Source organism: Chiloscyllium plagiosum, chromosome 1 (genome assembly GCF_004010195.1).
Source record: "Chiloscyllium plagiosum isolate BGI_BamShark_2017 chromosome 1, ASM401019v2, whole genome shotgun sequence".
Lineage (NCBI taxonomy): Eukaryota > Metazoa > Chordata > Chondrichthyes > Orectolobiformes > Hemiscylliidae > Chiloscyllium > Chiloscyllium plagiosum.
Window position 1 is genome coordinate 15,123,702 of NC_057710.1, and position 22,784 is coordinate 15,146,485.

Here is a 22,784-nt window from a genome sequence, read left to right on the forward strand (position 1 = left end):
AGAGTGGGAGTGAGGACAGTCAGAGTGGGAGTGGGGACAGTCAGAGTGGGAGTGAGGACGGTCAGAGTGGGAGTGAGAACAGTCAGAGTGGGAGTGAGAATAGTCAGAGTGGGAGTGAGGACAGTTAGAGTGGGAGTGAGAACAGTCAGGGTGGGAGTGAGAACAGTCAGAGTGGGAGTGAGAATAGTCAGAGTGGGATTGAGGACAGTTAGAGTGGGAGTGAGGACAGTCAGAGTGGGAGTGGGGACAGTCAGAGTGGCAGTGAGGACAGTCAGAGTGGGAGTGAGGACAGTCAGAGTGGGAGTGAGAACAGTTAGAGTGGGAGTGAGAACAGTCAGAGTGGGACTGAGGATAGTCAGAGTGGGAGTGAGGACAGTCAGAATAGGAGTGAGAACAGTTAGAGTGGGAGTGAAAACAGTCAGACTGGGAGTGAGGACAGTCAGGGTGGGATTGGGGTTAGATCCTGGATTGATATACAATGTTGTCACCATTAGAGAAATTTGGTTGAGAAAATAACAGAACTAGTTGTTCACTTTTGCAGGATTTAGATATTTCAGGCAAAATAGATGCAGATGTAAAACAGGTTGGGGAGTTGTGTTACTTTTTAAGGAAAATGTCAGAGCTGAGCTAAGACAGGACATCTTTGGGCGGGGGGGGGCGTGGCTCATTCAGCAAGGCAATCTGGGTAAACATTCCGGAAATAGAAAGGTTCAATCACTGGGATTATTATGGTTGGCCTTGCAATAGTCAATGGGAATTAGATTTGTAAACAGTTATGCAGGTACAACATGGAAACATGTAAGTATAGTAAGGTTATGGTGGTGGGTGATTTTAATTTCCCCAATATTGGCTAGTGCTATGGGCTTAGTTAGAGCAGAATTTATTACGTGTATCCAGAAAGGATTCTTGAAACAATATTAAATAGTTCAACTAGGGAAGGGACTAAATTAGCTCTTGTACTGGGAAAAGAGCTGGGCCAGGTGATTGAAATTTCAGAAGTGGAGCATTTTGGGAACAATGATCATAATTCTGTGAGTTTCATCATAATTATGGAATAATATAAGACTGGTTCTCAGGTGAAAGTGCTAAATCGGGGATAGGGGGTGGGCAGGGAGTTGTGTAGGTTAATTACAACAGCATTAGGCAGACACTGGAGAAATTAGATTATTTGAAGATGAATCCACATCTTAATATGGGAGTCTTTTAAAAGCCAGTTGACCAGATTTCAGGACCATCATTCCGGTGAGTGTGAAAGATAAGGATAATGTGAAAAAAAGAGATGTGGGTGGCAAGTTTTTATACAGAGGGTGGTGGTTGCCTGGATTTGCTACCATGTGAAGTGATAGAAACAGATATGATAGCAGAAATTGGATACAGAATTGGCTCAAAGGTAGAAGACAGAGGGTGGTGGTGGAGGGTTTTTTTTTAGGCCACTGTTGGAATATTGCGTGCAATTCTGGTCTCTTTCCTATCGGATAGATGTTGTCAAATTTGAAAGGGTTCAGAAAAGATTTACGAGGATGTTGTCAGGGTTGGAGGATTTAAGCTATAGGGAGAGGCTGAACAGGCTGGGGCTGTTTTCCTTGGAGCGTTGGAGGCTGAGGGGTGAAGGTGGGACTAGATTGGGTTGGGATATCTGGTCGGCATGGACGGGTTGGACCGTAGGGTCTGTTTTCATGCTGTACATCTCTATGACTCTATGACTCTATGACAAAGTTTAAGAGGCATTTTGATAGACACATGAACAGGCAGGGAATAGCGAGATATGAACCATATGCAGGCAGATGGATTAGTTTAGAATAACACCATGGTCAGCACAGAAATTGTGTGCCGAAGGGCCTGTTTTTGCACTGTACTGTCCTGTGTTCTTTGTTCTGTGCCATAGCTGAGATGCCAAGAGGCTGCAGTGCTAGTAATCAATAAATAAAAAGCAGGCATTATCATTGCACATAGACAATGTGAAGCTCTACTGCTGGTGTGAGGCTTGCTAAATTGTTAAAGCTTGTCACTGTGTCCCTGTAGCCCAGTCATCACACACTGTCCCTATCCCCGTCCCTGTCCTGGTGATGCTCCACGCTGTCATTTGAGCTTCCTAACAGCAACCAGCAACGTTGTGAATTAGTCAGCATCTTTAATGCACCGTAACGTCTCTAAGGCACTTCATGGGAGCTATTAGCAAACAAACTTTGATGTTGGACTGGATGAGGAATCTTTATGAGAGATCTTGGTCAAGAAGTAAGTTTCAGAAGCCTCTTATAGATTTCGACTTGTTGTCACACGCACGTAAAACTACAGGCAAAAATGTTTCTTTGTGTATTCTACGCAAAGTCTCACCGTGCTCCGGCATCACCTTGAAACACTGAATATCGTGCAAGATTTTACTGCAATCTAGTTTGTTTTTCTCTCTTCCTTTTATTCCTCCTCTGCTGGCTCCTCCGATCGCTGCTGAGTGTCTGTAACAGGCTCTGGGGTCTCTATTATGGGTCTCTGCTGCAGCCACTCCTGTGACCACTGCATTGATGAGATGGAGCCATGGGCCTGGGGATGAGTGGGTTCCCTGGTACCCCACCTGCTCCCATCCGCTGCACTTCCGGATGCTGCCGCCGATCTACTTTATCGGAGTAAAAGGCTGAGAGAGGTGCCGGGGAGGAGCCATTTGAGATGCTTAGCTGCGGAAGACATATAGCTACAAATGATTGATGAGAGAATATAGCAAAGGGCAAAACTGGAGGAGATCTGAAATCTCATAGGGCGAGGAGTTGTAAGATGGATAATGGGGGATGGAGACTTGGATGGTAAAGAAACAACAGCAATTGGAGGCTTTGCTTTTTAAATTCACTCATGGGACATGGGCACCATTAGCTGGGCTGACATTTATTATCCCTGCCTTGCTGCCCTTGAGAAGATGGTGGTGAGTATGCATACCCTTCAATATATACAAGAGTGATGGGTGAACTAAGGCAGATCCAAATTAGGATGTGGACTGCTGTCACATTGGAGAAACAACAACCCGTAAGCCTCAATGTTGAGTTCTCTAACTTCAAATAACCTCCCTTCCCATCGTCCGACTTCCTTTTCATCCCTGCCCCCTCCCTTCTATTCCACCTACCGACCCTTCCTTCCAGCTCCCAACTGGATTCATCCCTCCCATTGAGTAACCAGGTCATACCACCACCTGTATTCACCTATCACTACCTCACCACTCAATCCCTTCCCCACTGAAAACCCTCCGACCCTCTCTTTATCTGTTGCTCCCCCTGCCCGCACCTCCATTTCTGAAGAAGGGTTACACCCGAAATGTCGACTTCTCCACCTCCTGTTGTCGCCTGGCTTGCTGTGTTCTTCCAGCCACCTGCTTGTCTACTTTGGATTGAAGCACGTGGAGCATTGAGACAGTTGACCAGCAGAGGTTTGCAATAGTCGGATCTAGTGTTGACAGACGCAAGTGGGTTCCATAGCACACAAAGTCAAGCCAACTTACCGATGAGAAAACCTGATGGAAGACCCGGTCGCTGTAACTAACTCATTGGCTCAGCCGTCCCTTCTTCATCTGTGTTTCACATACTCACATTGGGGTTTTATTAGCAGATGGCATGTAGCTTCCAGTTGGATGCCTCAGCCTGCTATAGTGAGCACTAATATAGCCATGTCTGTCCTACTCTATCAAAACAGCTACCAGAGGATTGTTATAATAATTAAAAAATTATGCCCCATGTCAGCCCTCATTTCCCTGTAGCTGTCAGGATCTTACTGAGTAAGTGCTCACTTTGCAGTATTCCAGAAGAAGGCTTTCTTTCTTTCCTTTAGGACTTGAAACTGAATCAGTTGTTTAAGAGCAGCAAGATTTTTTTTGCTTTGGGTTGTTTAGCACAGAGTTGGCTTTATTTTCCTTCTTCTGCTCAGCAAGGATGTTGAGAATGGGGCTGTCCTCATACAGGGACGGCACCTCACCTTTCCCCATCCCTATGTCCCCTGTTGCTGTCCACCTCAAATAGTTCGATGGCAGACAGTGAAAGATCCCCACTAGCAGCAATAGGATAGTGACGAAGTTATAAATTTTCCATTTTGAGTCCCTTGTGGATGGGTACGTATTGGGCAAAGACACCTCCGCTTCTTCAGAACAGTGCCATCCGCCCAAGGAGACATGAAGGGTGACTCCTCATCTAAAAGGCCGCACCTTCGATCGTGCAGAGGGTTTGGCTTGGCGCTGCACGTACATCTCTTCAGCAACACTCGTGCCCACTCAGAGTTATACCCTCTCACCCACCTCAGCAAAATGCTGTAGACCCCTCCTCCAACAATTCCCCCACCCCTATCCAGGTCAAAGAACATTCCCTGTTGCACTGCTTGGCAAATTTTGTCCATTAATTCTTAAAACATCTGTAACAGTTTGACTGACATTGCCAATTAATGCCGGCTTTGAGGTTTGGGCGCACGCCTATGTTGACACAACTCTGTACTTTCAGTCTCTGGGCTGAAAATTGTACCCAAATTGATAGACATGTCCTTGACCGATCCAGTACAGACACATTGAGCCAAATGGCCTCTTTTTACACCATTACAGTGATGTCATTCTGTGAAGTGGAAGACTAAGGCATTTCAATGTCGAAAAGTATGGCACTGGGAAAGCACAGCAGGTCAGGCGGCATCCAAGGAGCAGGAGAGACGATGTTTCGGGCATAAGCCCTTCATCAGTAAAAAGGCTTTTGCCCAAAATGTTGACTCTCCTGCTCCTCGGATGCTACCTGACCTGCTATGCTTTTCCAGCACCACACTCTCGACTCTGACTCTCCAGAATCTACAGTCCTCACTTTCTTCTAAGGCATTTCAATGTCCACTCCTGGAATGCACTGCCAGGGGAAGTAAAGTCATTGAGTGTATTTAAGACAGAGATAGAATGGTTCTTGACTAATAAGAGGATCAAGGGTTATGGGGAGAAGGCAGGAAAATGGGGTTGAGAAATATATCAACAATGATCGATGGGCCAAATGGCCCAACTCTATTTGGACGTCTCATGGTCTATGATAGAAGCAGATATGATATCAATATGTAAGAGGCATTTAAACCAACACATGAATAAGCAGGGAATAGAGAGATAATGGACCATGTGCAGGCAATGGCATTAATTTAGAATGGCGTTATGGTCAGCACAGGGGCAGCACAGTGGCTCAGTGGTTAGCACTGCTGCCTCAAAGCGCCAGCAGCCTGGGTTCAATTTCAACCTCGGGTGATTGTCTGTGTGGAGTTTGCATATCCTCCCCGTGTCTGCATGAGTTTCCTCTGGGTGCTCCGGTTTCCTCCCACAATCCAAAGGTAAACATGTTAGGGTGAATTGGCTGTGTTAAATTGCCCATAGTGTTCGGGGATGTATAGGTTAGGTGCATTAGTCAGGGGGTAAATACAGGATAATAGAGTAGATGAATGGGTTTGGGTGGGATACTCTTCAGAGGGTTGGTGTGGATTTGTTGGGCTGACGGGCCTGTTTCCACACTGTAGGGATTCTATGGATATGGTGGGCCAAAGGGCCTGTTCCTGTGCTGTGCAGTTTTATATTCTAATGAATGGTCACTGGACTGGAAATATTAATTCAGCTTTTCCTACCTACAATGTGATCAGACCTGCTGAGTTTCTGTACTACCTTCTGTTTTTTGTCTCTCCTATTTCTGGTATCAGGTAATTTTCATAGCAAACAGAAAAGGAAGTCTTCCTATATACATTGCCCCGAACTGTTTTACAGCTGATGCTTTAGTTCAAATATTGTTGTGGGTACCTGGGCACAGTAAGGTACCACAGACTTCAGGTGAGGAATTTTTTCATGATGTTGGTGCTGGGTAGGTCTTAGCCGGCACGCCCTGGACATCTTTCCCTGTTCTTTGAAGTTTTTCCGGGAACCTTCTTTGTTCACTTGAGATTTTAGCTGGAGTCTCACTTTAAAATCTCATTGGACCTGTGGACCACTGGACAGAAACAGGAGCGTATAGAAACATAGAAAATACAACTAGGAGTAGGCCATTCAGCCCTTCTACACCCTTCAATAGGATCACGGCTGATCAGGCAACTCAGTGCCCTGTTCCTGCTTTCTCCCCATAACCTTTGATCCCTGAAAGTTAGACGTGACTCCTGCTTGAAAAACATTTCAATGAATTAGCCTCAGCCTCTTTCAAAGGCAAAGAATTCCACAGGCTCACTTGGTTAGCACTGCTGCCTCACAGCACCACGGACCCGGGTTCGATTCCAGCCTCGGCTGACTGTCTGTACGTCCACCCCGTGTCTGCGTGGGTTTCCTCCCGGTGCTCCAGTTTCCTCCCACATTCCAAAAGATGTGCAGGTCAGGTGAATTGTCCATGCTAAGTTGCCCATAGTGTTAGGTGCATTAGTCAGGGAGAAAAATAGGGAGAAATGAGTCTGGGTGGGTTGGTGTGGACTGGTTGGGGCCTAAAGGGCCTGTTTCCACACTGTAGGGAATCTAATCTAAAAAAAAAGTCAAGCTGCAATAATCTTAACAGACCACAGAGATTCTCTCTCATTACAGAGAGACACAACTGATGGTGGCTTAACCTGAGGGCCCCCATATCTCAGGCGAGGGGAGAGAGGTTGAGAAAGAAACCTCATCTGCTGTAGGGATTGAACCCATGGTGTTGGCATCTCACTAACCATCCAGTCAACTGAGTTGAACTAACCCCCACAGGCCCGCCAATCTCTGGGTGCCAACATTTACCCTCATCTTTGTCCTAGATGGCCTACCCTGTATTTTTAGACTGTGTCCCCGGTTCTGGATTCCCCAGTTATCGGGAGAATCTTTCCGACATTTACCCTGTCTAGTCCTGTTAGAATTTTATAAGTTCGATGCGAACTGCCTCCCTTCTTCTAATTCTTCTAAACTGCAGTGAAAATTGTTCGAACCGATCCAGTTCTCTCTTGCCCACCCACAAAAAAAAACAGTTGGCTTGCACAGATAGAGTGTTGAAAGACAGACAATGCCTGAGAGTGGACACCCATAAGGAGGACTCTGAACATCAAAAAGAAAAATAATCACGCACAAAAAAGCCTGGTGTTTTTACAACTGCTGCCTGAGGCAGAGAGACTTCAGCCCGCGTGGATTAAACACTTGGCATAGCGTCAGGGATCCATCACAAACTGCCGCAGATGCCCAAGTTTGAATCTCATTGTTCAGTCAAGCACAGTGCTCATTAACTGGAGAAACAAGAGTGTTTTAATAACTACTCTCATAAACACTCCGCAACTAAAATCAAGCAAGTTCCACCCTCAAAGCTGTGGTCAGCTAGACATCAAGAATGCTATTTGCCTTTCCTCCTGAAAAGAAATCAAAAATAGTTTTGAATGAGGAAGCAGGGGAATGAGAGACATGGTTCAGTCCTTTTCACATCCAAGTCCAATTCATAGTTAGAAAACACTGGGTTTGTTTTTCTGACAACACACAAGCTTAAGGGAGATTTAATTAAGTGACCAGTGTGAAATGTGGATAAGGAGATACAGTTTCCACAATTGTTCACAGTTCACTTGTTCAAATGTTTTCAAGAGATTTCCATCTAACTCTGTACTTCAGTACCCTGCGAGGCTCAGGGATAGAGTCATAGAGATGTACAGCATGGCAACAGACCCTTTGATCCAGCTCGTCATAAGCCGAGCAGATATCCTGATTAATCTCGTCCCATTTGCCAGTATTTGGCCCATATCCCTCTAAACCCTTCCTATTCATAAACCCATCTAGGTACCTTTTGAATGTTGTAATTGTTCCAGCCTCCAACACTTCCTCTGGCACCCATTCCATACATACATCATGTTTGGCACGAAAAAGTTGGGTCAGTACTGAAGGAGTGCTGCACTGTCCCAGGGTCAGCACTGAGGGAGTGCTGCACTGTCACAGGGTTAGTGCTGAGGGAGTGCTACGCTGTCACAGGGTCAGCACTGAGGGAGTGCTGCACTGTCCAAGGGTCAGTACTGAGGGAATACTGCACTGTCCAAGGGTCAGAACTGAGGGAGTGCTGCACTGTCACAGGATCAGTACTGAGGGAATATCACACTGTCCATGGGTCAGTACTGAGGGAGTGCTGCACTGTCACAGGTTCAGTACTGAGGAAGTGCTGCACTGTCAGATGGTCAGTACTGAGCTAATGCTGTACTGTCAGAAGGTTAATACTGAGGGAGCACTGCAGTTTTGGAAGGTCAGTACTGAGGGAATACTGCACTGTCGGATGATCAGTACTGAGGAAATACTGCATTGTCAGAGGGATCATTACTGAGGGGATACTGTACTGTCAGAGGGGTCAGTGCTGAGGGATTGCTGCACTGTCAGAGGGCCAGTACTGCGGGAGTGCTGTACTGTCAGAGGGTCAGTACTGAGGGAATGCTGTACTGTCAGAGGGTCAGTACTGAGGGAGTGCTGTACTGTCAGAAGGTTGGCACTGAGGAAGGGTCAGTACTGATGGAGTGCTGGACTATCAGAGAGTTTAATACAGAGGGAATTATCGGCGGGTTTAGAACTGAGGGTACACTGCACTGAGGGTACACTGAGAGAAACTTGCACTGTTAGATGGTTCAGTTCTGAGGGAGCGCTGCACTGTTGGAGGTTCTGTTTACACTCGCAGGTGATTATGAAAGACTCCCATCATTGAAAGAAAAGAACCCTTCCAGTTCTGGCAAGGAACTAGCCTTCACGTTACAACTTAAAGATATTTCAATCATGTAGTTTATCACAACATAGCTGCTTGTGGAAGCTTGTTGTTTAAACATTAGCTGTGACACCTCCTGCATTGTGGTACTGATGGCCCTTCGTTGCGAAACATCCTGGGTCATCCTGAGGTCATGAAAGGCACTTTTCTAAATGCAAGTTTGTTCTTTTCAATGGGTACCAATATGGCTATTACAAATGTTCAGAAGTACAAAGCTGTATCTTCCAAGCATTCTACCTTGCCCTCGAAATGTAGTTGGAGAGCTGATGGTGTTGGCCAGTGGTAGGTTGTTTCCTTCTGCCTCCAGTAAGTGTATGGAAGCCTCTTAGACCACTCTCACCCCAGGTAAACAGCCTGACACACAGCTTTCCTTTATGTTGCCTGGCAATGTGCTTCAGAGGAGCTCTGCAACGATATTTAGCTTTCTGAGCTGTCTATTAGTGTTATCATTATTATTACCTCTTAACGTGTTCAGGCATGGCTGCTGAATTGGCGCTAATTATTGTTGAGCTTTAGGGGTGACTGAACAGCCAACAGCTTTGGATATTTAAATGTGGTTTGACTTACTCTGACACAAACCCTGCAGCCGGAAGTGGCCTAATCTCTCTCCCCCTGCCCCGATGCCACAAACGTTTTGATCAGTGCAATATTTCCACCATTAGCATTACTCCACCACCTCCGGGAGTCACTTCAACACCTTCAGGAAATCATTCATTCACTTCATTTTTTCCTCCTTCCTGTCCCCGTGAGACGGGTGTTGAGGAAGCACAGTTTGTAAGGGAGGGGGGTTGGGCGCAGACAATGGATCTCCAGCCTACCCAATGATTAACTGAAGAAATTTTGGCAACAATGGGAAAGTTAAAAATCACACAACACCAGGTTATAGTCCAACAGTTTTAATTGGAAGCACTAGCTTTTGGAGTTCTGCTCCTTCATCAGATAGTTCATCAACCAACTGATAAAGGAGCAGCACTCTGAAAGCTAGTACTTCCAAATAAACCTGTTAGACTATAACCTGGTGTTGTGTGATTTTTAACTTTGTACATGCTAGTCCAACACTGGCACCTCCAAAGCACAATGGGAAAGCATTGCAACAAATCCATGGCACTGGAGGGGTCGACAGACTGGGTGTCGTGTGTCATCTCATGCCACGCGCTTTAGACCATTGTCTCTGAAGGGCAGCTCTCGGATGAGAAATAGGAAGAGTGTCATCTGACAACTCCATAGATGGGGTGGGGGAATTCAAGAAAAGTAACTGCGAGGTTAGCCATAGTCTGATGGACAAGACTGGAAGCAGGCCAGGACAAAATGGAAAGAGAGGTGAAGGAAGAGGTTATTGTGGTCAGTCAGCTGCTGTAGAGAAGGATGAAGTGGGAGGATGTATCGCTGTTAGCATTAAGCCGTTGTCAGTGAAAACTTTGCTTCAGTAGCATTGGCAGATATCAATTTGGAGAGGATCAGGTTTGGAGTTCAAACACACCCTGCCAAGTGGCCTCAAGATGTCTCTCACAGCAACAAGTATGACATAGAATAGTACAGCGCAGGGACAGGCCCTACGGCACACCATTTCTGTGTCGACCAATCTAAACTAATACCATCTGCCTGTACATGGTCCATATCCGTCTTTTCTGAGAATGTTATAGAGTCATAGAGTTGTACAGCTCCTCCATGCCCACCAGATATCCCAAATTAATCTTCTCCCATTTGCCAGTATTTAGCCAATTTTCCTCTCAACCCTTCCTATCCAGATGCCTGTTATTGTACCAGCCTCCACCACATCCTCTGTACCTCATTCCTTACACACACCATCCTCTGCATGAAAAAGTTGCCCCTTAGGTCTCTTTAAATCTTTCCCCTCTCATCTTAAACCTATGCTCTCTAGTTTTGGACTGCCCCACCCTGGGGAAACAACCTCGGCTATTCACCATATCGATGCCCCTCATGATTTCATAAACCTCTGTATGGTCACTCCTCAGCCTCTGACACTCCAAGGAAAACAGCCCTAGCCGATTGAACCTCTCCCTATAGCTCAAACCCTCCTAACCCTTGCAACATACTTGTCAATCATTTCTGAACGCTTTCAAGTTTAACAACATCTTTCTGTATTCTGGATTAGTGGTGCTGGAAGAGCACAGCAGTTCAGGCAGCATCCAAGGAGCAGCGAAATTGACGTTTCGGGCAAAAGCCCTTCATCAGGAATAAAGGCAGAAAGCCTGAAGCGTGGAGAGATAAGCTAGAGGAGGGTGGGGGTGGGGAGAAAGTAGCATGGTCACGACATGGTTGAAGAGCTTCAGGGCAGAGGAAATGACCTGGGAGTTGCAGTGGGAGAGGGACTCCCTGAGATTCTTGTAGAGAGAGGAGGAAAACTTCTTCAAGGCAGGCATCCTTGCAAGAGGATTCGCAGTAGGGTTAAAATCAACGAGGTAAAAACAATGACTGCAGTTGCTGGAAACCAGATTCTGGATTAGTGGTGCTGGAAGAGCACAGCAGTTCAGGCAGCATCCACAAGGGGTTGTAGATGTTTGGAACTATCTTCCACAATTGGCAGTTGGTGCTAGATACAGTTATTAATTTTAAATCTGAGGTGAATAAATCTTTTGTTGAGTAAATATTAAGGGGTGCGGGCCAAAAGCAGATATTTGGAGGTAGGCCATGATTTTATTGAATGGTGGAACAGAGAAGACGGGCTGATTGGCCTACTCCTATTCCAGTGCTGCTATTGGTCCATATGTTTGTAAGGCCCTGTGCAGTACTGGCAACAATTGGCACTTATGATGCTTTTAATATCAAAAGACCCTTCAATGCACTTCATAGCAGAATTATCATGCATGACTGGACACGAAGCAACACAAGGAGATACGAGAGAGAGAGGTGACCAGAAATCCGATCAGGAAGATAGGTTTTAGGGAAGGATAGAGAAATGGGAAGGAGGCTGCGAATTCCAAAGCTTAGCTTCCAGGCAGTTGAAGGCATGGCCACCAATAGTGAAACAATATAGCCTGGATCAAGGAGGCCAGTTATATGAAGGAGAAAATGAGGACTGCAGATGTTGGAGAGTCAGAGTTGAAAAGTGTGGCACTGAAAAAGCACAGAAAGTCAGGCAGCATCTCAGGAGCAGGAGAATCGACGTTTTGGGCAGAAGCCCTTCCTGACATTCCTGATGAAGGACTTATGCCCGAAATGTTGACTCTCCTGCTCATCGGCTGCCTCCTGATATGCTGTGCTTTTCCAGTGCCACAGATATATGAGGGACCCATTTAAGTCACCAAATTTCACGCAATTCAATTGGACTTAAAAGTCATCCGATTCAATCTCGCATGAGGCGCACTTCCAGAGTGAGTGGGTGGGAGTTTGATTTGCGGATGGATGGAGTAGTTTGGGCCTCAGTTTTATTTGCTGTCTTTTCCTGATCCTGTATTTCTAGGAAGCATACACCACACAATGCTTTAAGACGAAAACGACATGATTCATGTCCTGGGCATACAGATTCTCAGTTCACGTCTCAGATGAACCGACACTCTTAAAAATTGTAAGCAGCAGATTTTCACTTCAATAATAAAAAAAAAATAACAGGCATTGCAGCCCTGGTTACCAAGCCACTCTGCTATAAATTTCAACAACCTTAAATAAATAAAATTTATGCTGTATCACCCGTGCGACAAAGGGACTGTCAAGCTGCAGCTAGCTGTCAAGAGTGTGGAGAAAGTAAAATATGAGACTCATACTAAACAGAAAAGGAGAGGGCTAATATTGCTCAGCTTTGTTTTGTTGCAACAAGTTGTGGCTACCTTTCATTCACTGTTCCTTCCTGCTGCAGATTTTGACCTTGATTGCTCCCTGCTCTCCCCCCGTTGAATACAACCAATTAAAACGGCTCAATTACCCAGAGAAGAGGAGTCAAAATGTAACCAGGGTGGGGGGGGGGGGGCATCGAACAAAACCGAGAGTATTTGTCTCTTGTGAGCTGGAGATGGTTGCACTTAATTTACCAGACCTCCGAGCTATTAACATGCAAATTGGACCATTCTTCCCCGTGCTCTTTATTTATTTATTCAAGGCTGATTTATTTTTGCACCTTCAATACAATAACCCCACATTGATTAAAAAGTTGCACTCTCCATATATGTTTACTCCTTCTCTGAGCCAGCGCACCTTGCTAACTTTGTGTGTTACCCTCAGTTTGGGGAGAGAGGCTATCTGTTACAGTGGAGGCTTGAGCTGCAAATGCAGAATCACATGCCATTGGCCCACGGCAGAGCACGTAACAAGAAGGACTGTAAAGTTGGACACTTTTTCTTTATTTCTTCATTGTCCTGTCTTTATATTCTATGATTTGGTTTATTTTTCTGTGTTTTAAGATGGTGCCAGAGTGTGGTGACGCTATAGAGCCCTTTTTGACTGTAGTTTGCAACAAAATAAACATGACAATAAAGAAATGAATCAAGTTTAGATGAGATTCCATACAGTATGGAAACAGGCCCTTCAGCCCAACAAGTCCACACTGACCCTCCGGAGAGTAACCCACCCAGACCTGTTCCCCAACCCTATATTTACCCCTGACTAACGCAACTGACACTATGGGCAACTTAGCATAGCCAATTCACCAGACCTGCACATCTTTGAATTGTGGGAGGAAACCGGAGCAAACCCACGCAGACACGGGGAGAATATGCTAACTCCACCAGACAGTTGCCTGAGGCTGGAATTGAACCCAGGTCCCTGGTGCTGTGAGACAGCAGTGCTAACCACTGAGCCACCGTGCCACCCAAAGTAGTTTAACTTCAGTTCAACATTGTAAATTAATTGTACTCTTTCCAAAATGTCGTCAGCCCATTAACTCTTGAGGCCATTTTCTATTTATTCATTCATCGGATGTGGGTGTGACTGGCTCAGCTAACATTTATTGCCCATCCCTAATTGTCCAGAATCAACCCCGTTGCTGTGAGTCTGTGGTCACATGTAGGCTATAAAAAGTAAAGAGGAGACAAAGAAACTGCAGATGCTGGAATCCAAGGTAGACAGGCAGGAGGCTGGAAGAACACAGCAAGCCAGGCAGCATCAGGAGGTGGGGAAGTCAATGTTTCGGGTGTAACCCTCCCTCGGGACTGGGGGTGGGTGTCAGGGGAGCTGAAGGAGAGAGGGGTTGTGGAGGGTTTTGGGTGGAGAAAGGGGCGTGGTGGTGAGGTAAGGATAGGTGAATGCAGGTAGAGGGTGCAGCCTGGTTGGTCGATGGAGAGATGGAAGGGAGGGGGAGGGGCTGGGAAGGGAGTTGGAGAATGGGGAGGGACATGGTTTGAGTCCCTACAGTATGGAAACAGGTCCTTTGGCCCAATGGAGGAGGCTGAGGATGGCCATGTTGCAAAGGGAGCAGGAGGGGGAATTAAAATATGCAGTGACTGGGAGGTCAGATCAGCCCCTGCAGGCCAGGCGGAGATGCTTGGTGAAACGTGCTCTGGGTATGGTGGCAGTTTCCTTCCCTAAAGAACATTAGTGAACCAGATGGTTTTTTCCTGACAATTGGTAATGGACTCCTGGTCATCATTAGACTCTGAATTCCATAACTTTTTCTACTGAATTCAAATTCCACCATCTGGATCAGTGGGTTTCAAACCCGAGACCCCAGAACATTATTGGGGTCTTTGGATTAATGGTCTAATGATAATATCACACGGTCGTCATCTCCCTGAGGTGGGCAGTTAAGAGCAAATGCCATTGCTGTGAGTCTGGGGTCACACATGGGTCAGACTCGATAAGGACGGCAGATTTTCATACTTAAAGGACAGATGGGTCTTTATGATATAAACCAATATTGCAAATCAGGACCAAAAATATGGCAAATCTCAGCAGGTCTGGCAGCATCTGTGCAGAGAAATCAGAGTTAGCGTTTTGGGTCAGGTGACCCTTCCTCAGAACTGACCTGGTCACCGGGCCCGAAGCGTTAATTCTGATTTCTCTTCGTAAGTGCTGCCAGACATACTTTTCCAACAACTTCTGCTTTTGTTTGGGTTTTAATGATACGTGGTCACCATTAGACAAGGCTTTTTAAAAAAAAAATCCAGATTTAATTGAATTTAAAAATTATGATCGACTATGTTCAAGAATCATAGAAGCCGCACAGTGCAGAAAGAGGCCTGTCAGCCCATTGATACACCGACCCTCTGAAGAGCTTCCCACCTAGCTCCCTTCCATCTCCCCGTTACCTTACCATGCTGCCTGAAAGATTCAAACCCATGTTCTCAGAACATTAGTTTGGGGCTCCAGATTACCAGTCCAGAGTCATAACCAGTACATGACAATGATGGCTTATTGAGATCAACCTTTTTAATCTTGGGAGTATGCCAGTCTTTATGGATCACTTACTCTTACAACCAATTAAACCTATAAATGGTACATTTGCCATGATAGCAAGAGGATTTGAGTAGGGAGCAATTACAAAGAGGAGAAAGTGAGGACTGCTGCTGCTGGAGATCTGAGTCACAGAGAATGGCGCTGTAAAAGCACGGCTGATCAGGCAGCATCCGAGGAGCAGGAGAGTTGAAGTTTCAAGCATAAGCTCTTCATCAGGAAGATTCACAATGAAGAGCTTATACTTGAAACATCGACTCTCCTGCTCCTCGGATGCTGCCTGACTGGCTGTGCTTTTCCAGCACCACACTCTTCGACTGCAATTATAAAGAGCCTTGATGAGATCACACTTGGGGCACTGTATGCAGTTTTGGTCTCCATATCTGAGGAAGGATGTTCTGGTGAGGAAGGGAGTGCAGTGAATGTCGACCAAACTGACTCCTGGAATGGTCGGACTGATGTATGAAGACGTACTGGATTGTTTGGGACTATGTTCACTGGCGTTGAGACGTATAAGGTGGGATCTCATTGAAACCTATAAAATTCCAACAGGTCAAGACAGGGTAAGTGCAGAAAAGATGTTCCTGATAACCAGGGAGGCCAGGATCAGGGGTCACTGTCTTAAGGATACGTGAGAACATAAGAAATAGGCCATCTGGCCCACTCAACTGCACTTACCTGCTTGCTCGCCACAACCCTTAATTCCTTTACTGTTCAAAAGTCTATCTATCTTTGCCTTAAAACATACAATGAGGTAGCCTCAACTGCTTCACTGGGCCGGGAATTCCACAGATTCACAACTCTCTGGGTGAAGAAGTTCCTCCTCAACAAAGTCCTAAATCTGCTCCTCCTTATTTTAAGGCTATGTCCCTTAGTTCTAGATCTATATGAGCTGGGACATTTAGGACTGAGATGAGGTGAGATGTCTTCACCCAGAGAGTGGTGAGCCTGTGGAATTCTCTGCTGAAGAAAGTGGTCAAGTCCAAGACAACGAATATTTTCAAGAAGGAGATCGATATAACATCTTAGGGCGAAAGGGATCAAAGGATATGGGGTGAAACAGGAACAGGATACTGAGCTGGATGATCAGCCATGGTCATTGTTGAACGGCGTTTCTACACTTATACTTCCAAATTATTGCTTATTTAATTAAAAAAAATAAACAGAATGAAACAACAGGGCCCAAAGAATGGAATATTAGTAATCTTGAAAAAAAATGAGGTCAACAAATCCATGCTTGGATTACATCCAAATAAACATTTAAGTGTGTGTGATAGTAAGAAACAGCTTTTATTTCCAGACCTTCTGGAACCTTCCGTCACAGATTAATAAAGTAATACAAAGAAAGACATAAGAGTATAATTACTACAATGCGTTTATTCCCATCAGGGGGTGATCTGATGTTGAGTTAACATAAGGCAAACATCATGCATTAAATCTTCCAGAGTTGACTTTTATAAAATGTAAAGGGAGAGAAGATTAAGGAAGATAAGAATTGCACAGGCTTAAGGTGTCTCATGAATATGTGAATGCGGCAGGGAATAAAATGCAAGCATAGGTCAATGAAGTGGTTGAGTAAACTCTTGAAAGGGAGCTTGCAGGGAACGTGAGTACTGCCTTCATCTTAGTGGTGGAGTTGGCACCTTTGGATGGCATTGTGGGAGTTTCTTTCTGTGGGAGCTTGCTCTCCACAAATTGAGTGCTGAGAACTTTCTATATTAAGATGGTACTTGCCTTTCAAAATGGCTATTAGCTATGAAGTAGTCATGATTTGGAGCTGCCAGTATTGGACTGGGGTGTACAAAGTTAAAAATCACACAATACCAGCTTACAGTCCAATAGGTTTAATTGGAAGCACACGAGCTTTCGGAGCGCCGCTCCTTCCACCTGATGAAGGAGCAGCTCTCCGAAAGCTAGTGTGCTTCCAATTAAACCTGTTGGGCTATAAGCTGGTGTTGTGTGATTTTTAGCTATGAAGTAGTTTGGGACATCCTAAAGCTGTGAACAATGTGAAAGAATGCAAACTTTTAAAAAATCTTCCTTTATTTTAAAGCTTCTCCATCCTGGAATGGATGTTTGTGGAGAGTTAATACCAATTTAATGCTAATTTGTGGCAAATTTGCAGGTGAATACTTAAAAAGAAAACCCCCCCAAAAGTTGCAATTTTACCACAAAAATGTTCTCAATCATGTCCTCCAGGGTAAGAAATGCTCCAGCCTTGACAATCCCAATGCCTTCAATTCAACAACATACTTGGGTCCATTGTTCAAACAGCTTTCAGAAAGGAAACTTCACAGCCAGCTGAGACCCTTGGCTTTCAACTCATCATCCCCGTCTGGCCTTTGTATTGGAAAATATAAAGGGAGTGTTGAGCTGGAATATTTCTGCACTCACTCCCTGGATTTGGGACACATGGGCAGCAACTAAACAAAACTGGCTGTATTTCCGAGTGAGTGCAGGATCTAAAGCTCCCAGTCTGCCAATGAGAGAGTTTTGTTTTATTCATTCCCAGGATATGGCCATTGTTGGCCAGGCCATTGTTGGCCATTTATTGCCCATTTTGAAATGCCCAGATTACATTGTTGAACTACATTGTTGGGCACAAGATACTCTATGTTTAATTCACAACAAAAAGTCATTGAGATCTTTAGCACAGAACAGGTCCCAGCAGCCCATTGTATTTCGCTAGTCGACAATAACCACCTAACTATTCTCATACCAATATTTTCTACCATTTGCCTTCAGTAGGTCTTCATCAGTTTGAATCTTGATTGATTGATTATTTTATTTATTGTCAGTTGTACCACAGTACAGTGAAAAGCTTGTTTGCCAGCAATACAGGCAGATCATAGGAAGCAAGTAAGTACAGAACAAAAGATTTAGACCGAGGCATACAGCATCCATTGCACAGGGTGTACAAGAGAGATCAACATGAACAAGATCAGCATTATTTGAGGCTAGAGAGTCCATTCATCAGTCTATTAATGGCCATAGAAGAAGCTGTTCCTTAGCCTGCTGGTACATGTGTTCAGGCTTCTCTATCTTCTGCCTGACGGAAGAGGTTTTAAGAGAGCATTACCGGGCTGGGAGGAGTCTTTGATGAAGCCATAGTGAGAACTGCAGATGCTGGAGATTAGAGTTGAGAGTTTAGTGCTGGAAAAGCACCGCAGGTCAGGCAGCATCTGAGGAGCAGGAATATCGACGTTTCGGGCAAAAGCCCTGATGATGTTGGCAGCCTTTCTGTGGCAGTGAGCCACATGGATGTAATCCATGGATGGAAGGGCTGTGCACACCACCTTCTGTAGCTTCCTGTGATCATTTGCAGAGCAGTTGCCATACCAGGCCATTATTCACTGCACAATGTTGCATCTATAGAAGTTGCAAAGTGTTCATTACTTTTTGAAGAGGAATGGGTAGTCACTTCCTTGGTCTTGTCTAAAGGCCCTTTAGAGTCATACAACACGGAAACAAACCCTTCGGTTCACCCAGTCCATGCCAAACCTACATTGAACTAGTCCCACCTGTTTGTGTTTTGTGCATATCCCTCCAAATATTTCTTATTCACGTACTTATCTAAATGTCTTTTAAACATTGTAACTTTACCCACATCCACCACTTCCTTTGGAAGTTCATTCCACACATGAACCACGCTTTGTGTAAACCAAATTGCCCCTCATGTTTTTTTAAATGCTTCTCCTCTCACCTTAAAAATATACCCCTAATCTTGAAGTCCCCCACACTAAGGAAAAAGCATCTGCCATTCACCTTATCTATACCCCTCATGATTTTATAAACCTCTATAAGGTCACGTCTCAACCTCCTACACTCTAGTGACAAAGGCCTCTCCTTAAAACTCAAACCCTCCATTTCCAGCAACATCCTGGTAAATCTCTTCTGAACCTTTTCCGTTGCTTCCTGACAGTTTGTATACAGCCAGTATATCAACCTCTGTATCCAAGCCAGCCTGAACTACAGCTGAGGCTGTATATTTCTCACGTCGGGATGAGCGAGTTATACACCAGCTCTGCACAGCTCTGGGACAATGCAGGATCGGGGTACAGTATCTTTTCAAGCTTCAAGTCTGCTTGGAGACTCTGCCTTACCTGTCCCCACCCCTCTCCTGGCAAGAATCATCAATGCATGATGACGGGAAGCAACTGGATTATTTTGCAAAAGTTTAATTCTCTTTTCTCAATCAGCCGTGTAACAATGCTCATTGTAACAGCTGTCACTAGCACTGTTCTGAATGATTCTCAGTAAGCCTGATCTGCCAATCAAAGCATTAACTCCCATCAGTAATTAATTTTAACTCAATCTCTATAAGCAGATCTTAAAACAATCTAAATGAAACCAAACCCTTTGTTCGTCAACATGCAAATGCACTGCAATGTTCTCAGATCCCAATTAATCTTCGATTTTGGCATTTAAATTTAGAAGATTAATGACTTTACAAACAAGTAAGTAACTGAATAAGATCTTAAAGCACACTGAAATCTTCTGTCCTTTCTCATTGATGGGAATTTCATTCCACACAGGGATATAATGATAAAGCATGAAGACACAATATAAAATAGAGGCTGAGGTGATATGAACAGTTTTAGAGTAAAGATCAGTTCAAAAAAATAAGAGGAAATTGAAAATGGATAAATGCGATGCAGACTAGGATTGGACTAGAGTACATGTGCATAAATGTCTAGAGATTTGTAAATAAGATTGATGAGCTGCAGGCAGAAGTAAGTATTCCTATGGGGCAATGATATAATGGCAATATTGAAGACGACTCAAACAAGGAGAGGGATAGGGACTTAATATTCTTGGCTGTAACACATTCAGAAACGATAGTGCAAGGTAAGATATCAGTATTGATCAAAAATGCTATCAAAGCCTGAGAACTTAATGATGGGAGTGAGGTTTCAAAGAGGGATTCTCTTTGTTGAGAATTAAGAAATAATGGAGACGTTGATTATTGCTGAAAAGCGAGACAGCTTGCTGAAGGTTTTTGTCTTGTGCTTATAAGGTCAAATGCAGGAATGCCAAACAATCGAACAATCACAAGAATTTATAGTGCATGAGAAAAGAGTGCTGACTGCTTGACATTTCAACTCCAGTTGGTTAAGGCATTGGCAACAGACAAATAAATGTAAAACTAGAGTCTCCCCAAGCTCTGAGGTAATTCAAAACAAAAATGACAAGGCTTGAAAGTATTTCTTTTAGTTGCAGAGGCAGTCCCTACATGTGAATGTGTGTCACTTCCAATGGGCGAAGATTACCCACTTGACTGATTATTTTCACTTAGTTATCAATTCAACTATGAGCACATTTAAGATTGTCTAACAAGTGCTGCCCAAGAACAGATAGATCACATAAAACATAGACAGATTTTGTTTCGGGTTTGGCAAGCATTGGCTGTTTGAGCAAGGTCTGCACTCTGCCTTCCAAAGGATCATGCATCTTGATTCGATCAGCCAATATATGGCCTATGTACCTGGCATCACACTGGCACTGAAACATGCCAACCTTTTCTCCTGTGGTATAAATGGTCACAATCATCAAAGGCCTGACTTACTTGCATTCAGACTGATGACTGAAAGGTGAAAAACTTCTTGAAGATGTATTTCTTTTCTGAAGCAGTAGACAGGCGATGACATTGTAAGGTGCAGATTATGGACAATGAATAAACAAATCACCTTCCAAACCCAGGGCTTCTACAATTTAGAAGGACAAGGGCAACAGATAAATGGGAACACCACCCCTCCCAGTACCATCTGCACAACTCCCTCCCAAAAGACATTGTGGCTGTGCCCCCCAGTACACAGACTGCTACAATTGATGAAGGCATCTCACCACCACCTTCTCAAGGGCACCAAGGAACGGCAAAAAATGCAGGTTGATTGAAATAAGTAATGACAAGATCGAATCAATGACACAAAATACAGATTAGTCACGTGTTGTTATCTTGCAAGATTGTAGGCAAGTGAATATTTCCCTTAAACCTATCGGAAAATGTATCTCCCCATCAGTAGCATTTTATGGAGTTCCTGTTCATGTGCCACTCTTTAGAGACTGTCAGTCAATTGGGACACCGTATAATCTGCTTGTCTCCCTGTGCTGTATACGTCTTTCTGCTTGGGTGTGATATTCCATGCAGAGAACAGATGACGCTCACTAAGGATTCAGTGTCAGTCTCATTGGTCTCCTACTCTGGTCCCTTCAAGAGGATTGTTAATGAAAAGGAAAAGATATCGTATCTTGGTCCCTAATCTGCAGCATACCATTGACAGTGATTGACAGCTCAGATGACCTTTCTGAACCTCTTGTCAATTCTACTCTCCTTCATAATGGAAACACAGACTCCACTTCGAGACAAATAGACTTCTCTCATTATGGAAGAAGAATTCTTTCAGGTCAGATTTAGCCAGAACTTTTTAAAGCCAGGACTGCACTGATGATGGCACTGGTGAGGTGCTATAAATGTCACAAGGTCTTTCTTTATGTAAATTCATAGAGTCACAGAATCCCTACAGTGTGGAAACAGGCACTTCAGACTAACAAGTCCACACCGACCCGCCAAAGAGTAACCCACCCAGACCCATCCCCCTACATTATGCACCTAACCTACACACCCCAAAACACTATGGACATATCCCTCTGCTTGTTTGAGTCATCTTCAATATGGCCAATTCACCTAACCTGGTCAGGTAGCATCTGAGGAGCAAAAGAATCAAATTTTGAGAATAAGCTCTTCATCAGGACGTGCCACTCTTTAGAGACAGTCAGTCAATTGGGACACCGTGTAATCCGCTGACCTCCCTGTGCTGTATATGTCTTTTGGCTTGGGTGTGATGTTCCATGCAGAGAAGGAATGACGCTCACTAAGGATTCAGAGGACTGTTAATGAGAACTTATGCTCAAAACGTTGATTCTCCTGCTCCTCCAATACTGCCTGACCGGCTGTGCTTTTGCAGCACCACACTCTTCGACTCTGATCTCCAGCATCTGCAGTCATCACTTTCTCCCAACTCACCTAAACTGTACATCTTTGAATGGTGACTATAAGACTGTAATTCAGGGGTGCACACACGTGATCAGACTGACCCTTGTACTACGTGAGGGGTGGAGTCGCTGCAATAGCTCATTAAATACAAGTGAATAACAGCTCCTGCATTAGGACTGGGCACTAACATTTCTGTCTCAGGTCGCAGTCTTAAGTAACGCATTGTTCAAACAGAACTAATGTAAACTACCTGCTGATGGCACATCACAATGTGCTTTACCATTTCATTATCATTTCCATTGTAATTATACCACAGGGTTGTCTGCTCAAATCTCTGGAATGAATCTTAAATACAAAACATTCATAGTAAGAGGCAAGAGTCATTGCTAATAGTGAATTTGACTTGAGGAATTCTATTAATTTTTAATCATTATTCAAATTTAGACATGATGCTTATATATTTTTGTATTATATATCCACTCATGTTGCATTGTACATTATTGCTTGTTGCAGTGAGTTAATGTGATTTGGAATCTACTGTCTTAAAGGCTGACAGAAGGTAAAAGGTAAAATTGCCATGGTGCAACAGAACGACATTATCTTTAGAGAAAGGCAACTGGTGATGGTTTAACCTGAAGGTCCATGCCTCAGGTGAGGGGAGAGGTCAAGAAGGACAGTCCTTCATATTGACCTCAGCCAGTGTGGGTATTGAACCCACGCTGCTGGCAACAGCCATCCAGTCAACTGAGCTA

At 44.4% G+C, this 22,784-nt stretch overlaps 1 protein-coding gene and 1 long non-coding RNA gene across 2 annotated transcripts in view; one reads left to right on the forward strand and one right to left on the reverse strand.

Moving 5' to 3' along the window:
- The window catches only part of LOC122553785 (dedicator of cytokinesis protein 2-like), a 1,227,980-nt gene that overhangs the window by 675,805 nt on the left and 529,391 nt on the right, over nt 1-22,784 (forward strand). The gene's annotated exons all lie outside the window — the stretch shown is intronic.
- LOC122553997 overlaps nt 18,226-22,784 on the reverse strand; it is a 117,428-nt gene continuing 112,869 nt past the window's right edge. The window contains exon 3 of the long non-coding RNA XR_006312903.1: nt 18,226-18,407. This is a non-coding gene — a long non-coding RNA (uncharacterized LOC122553997). The remainder of the gene's footprint in view (nt 18,408-22,784) is intronic.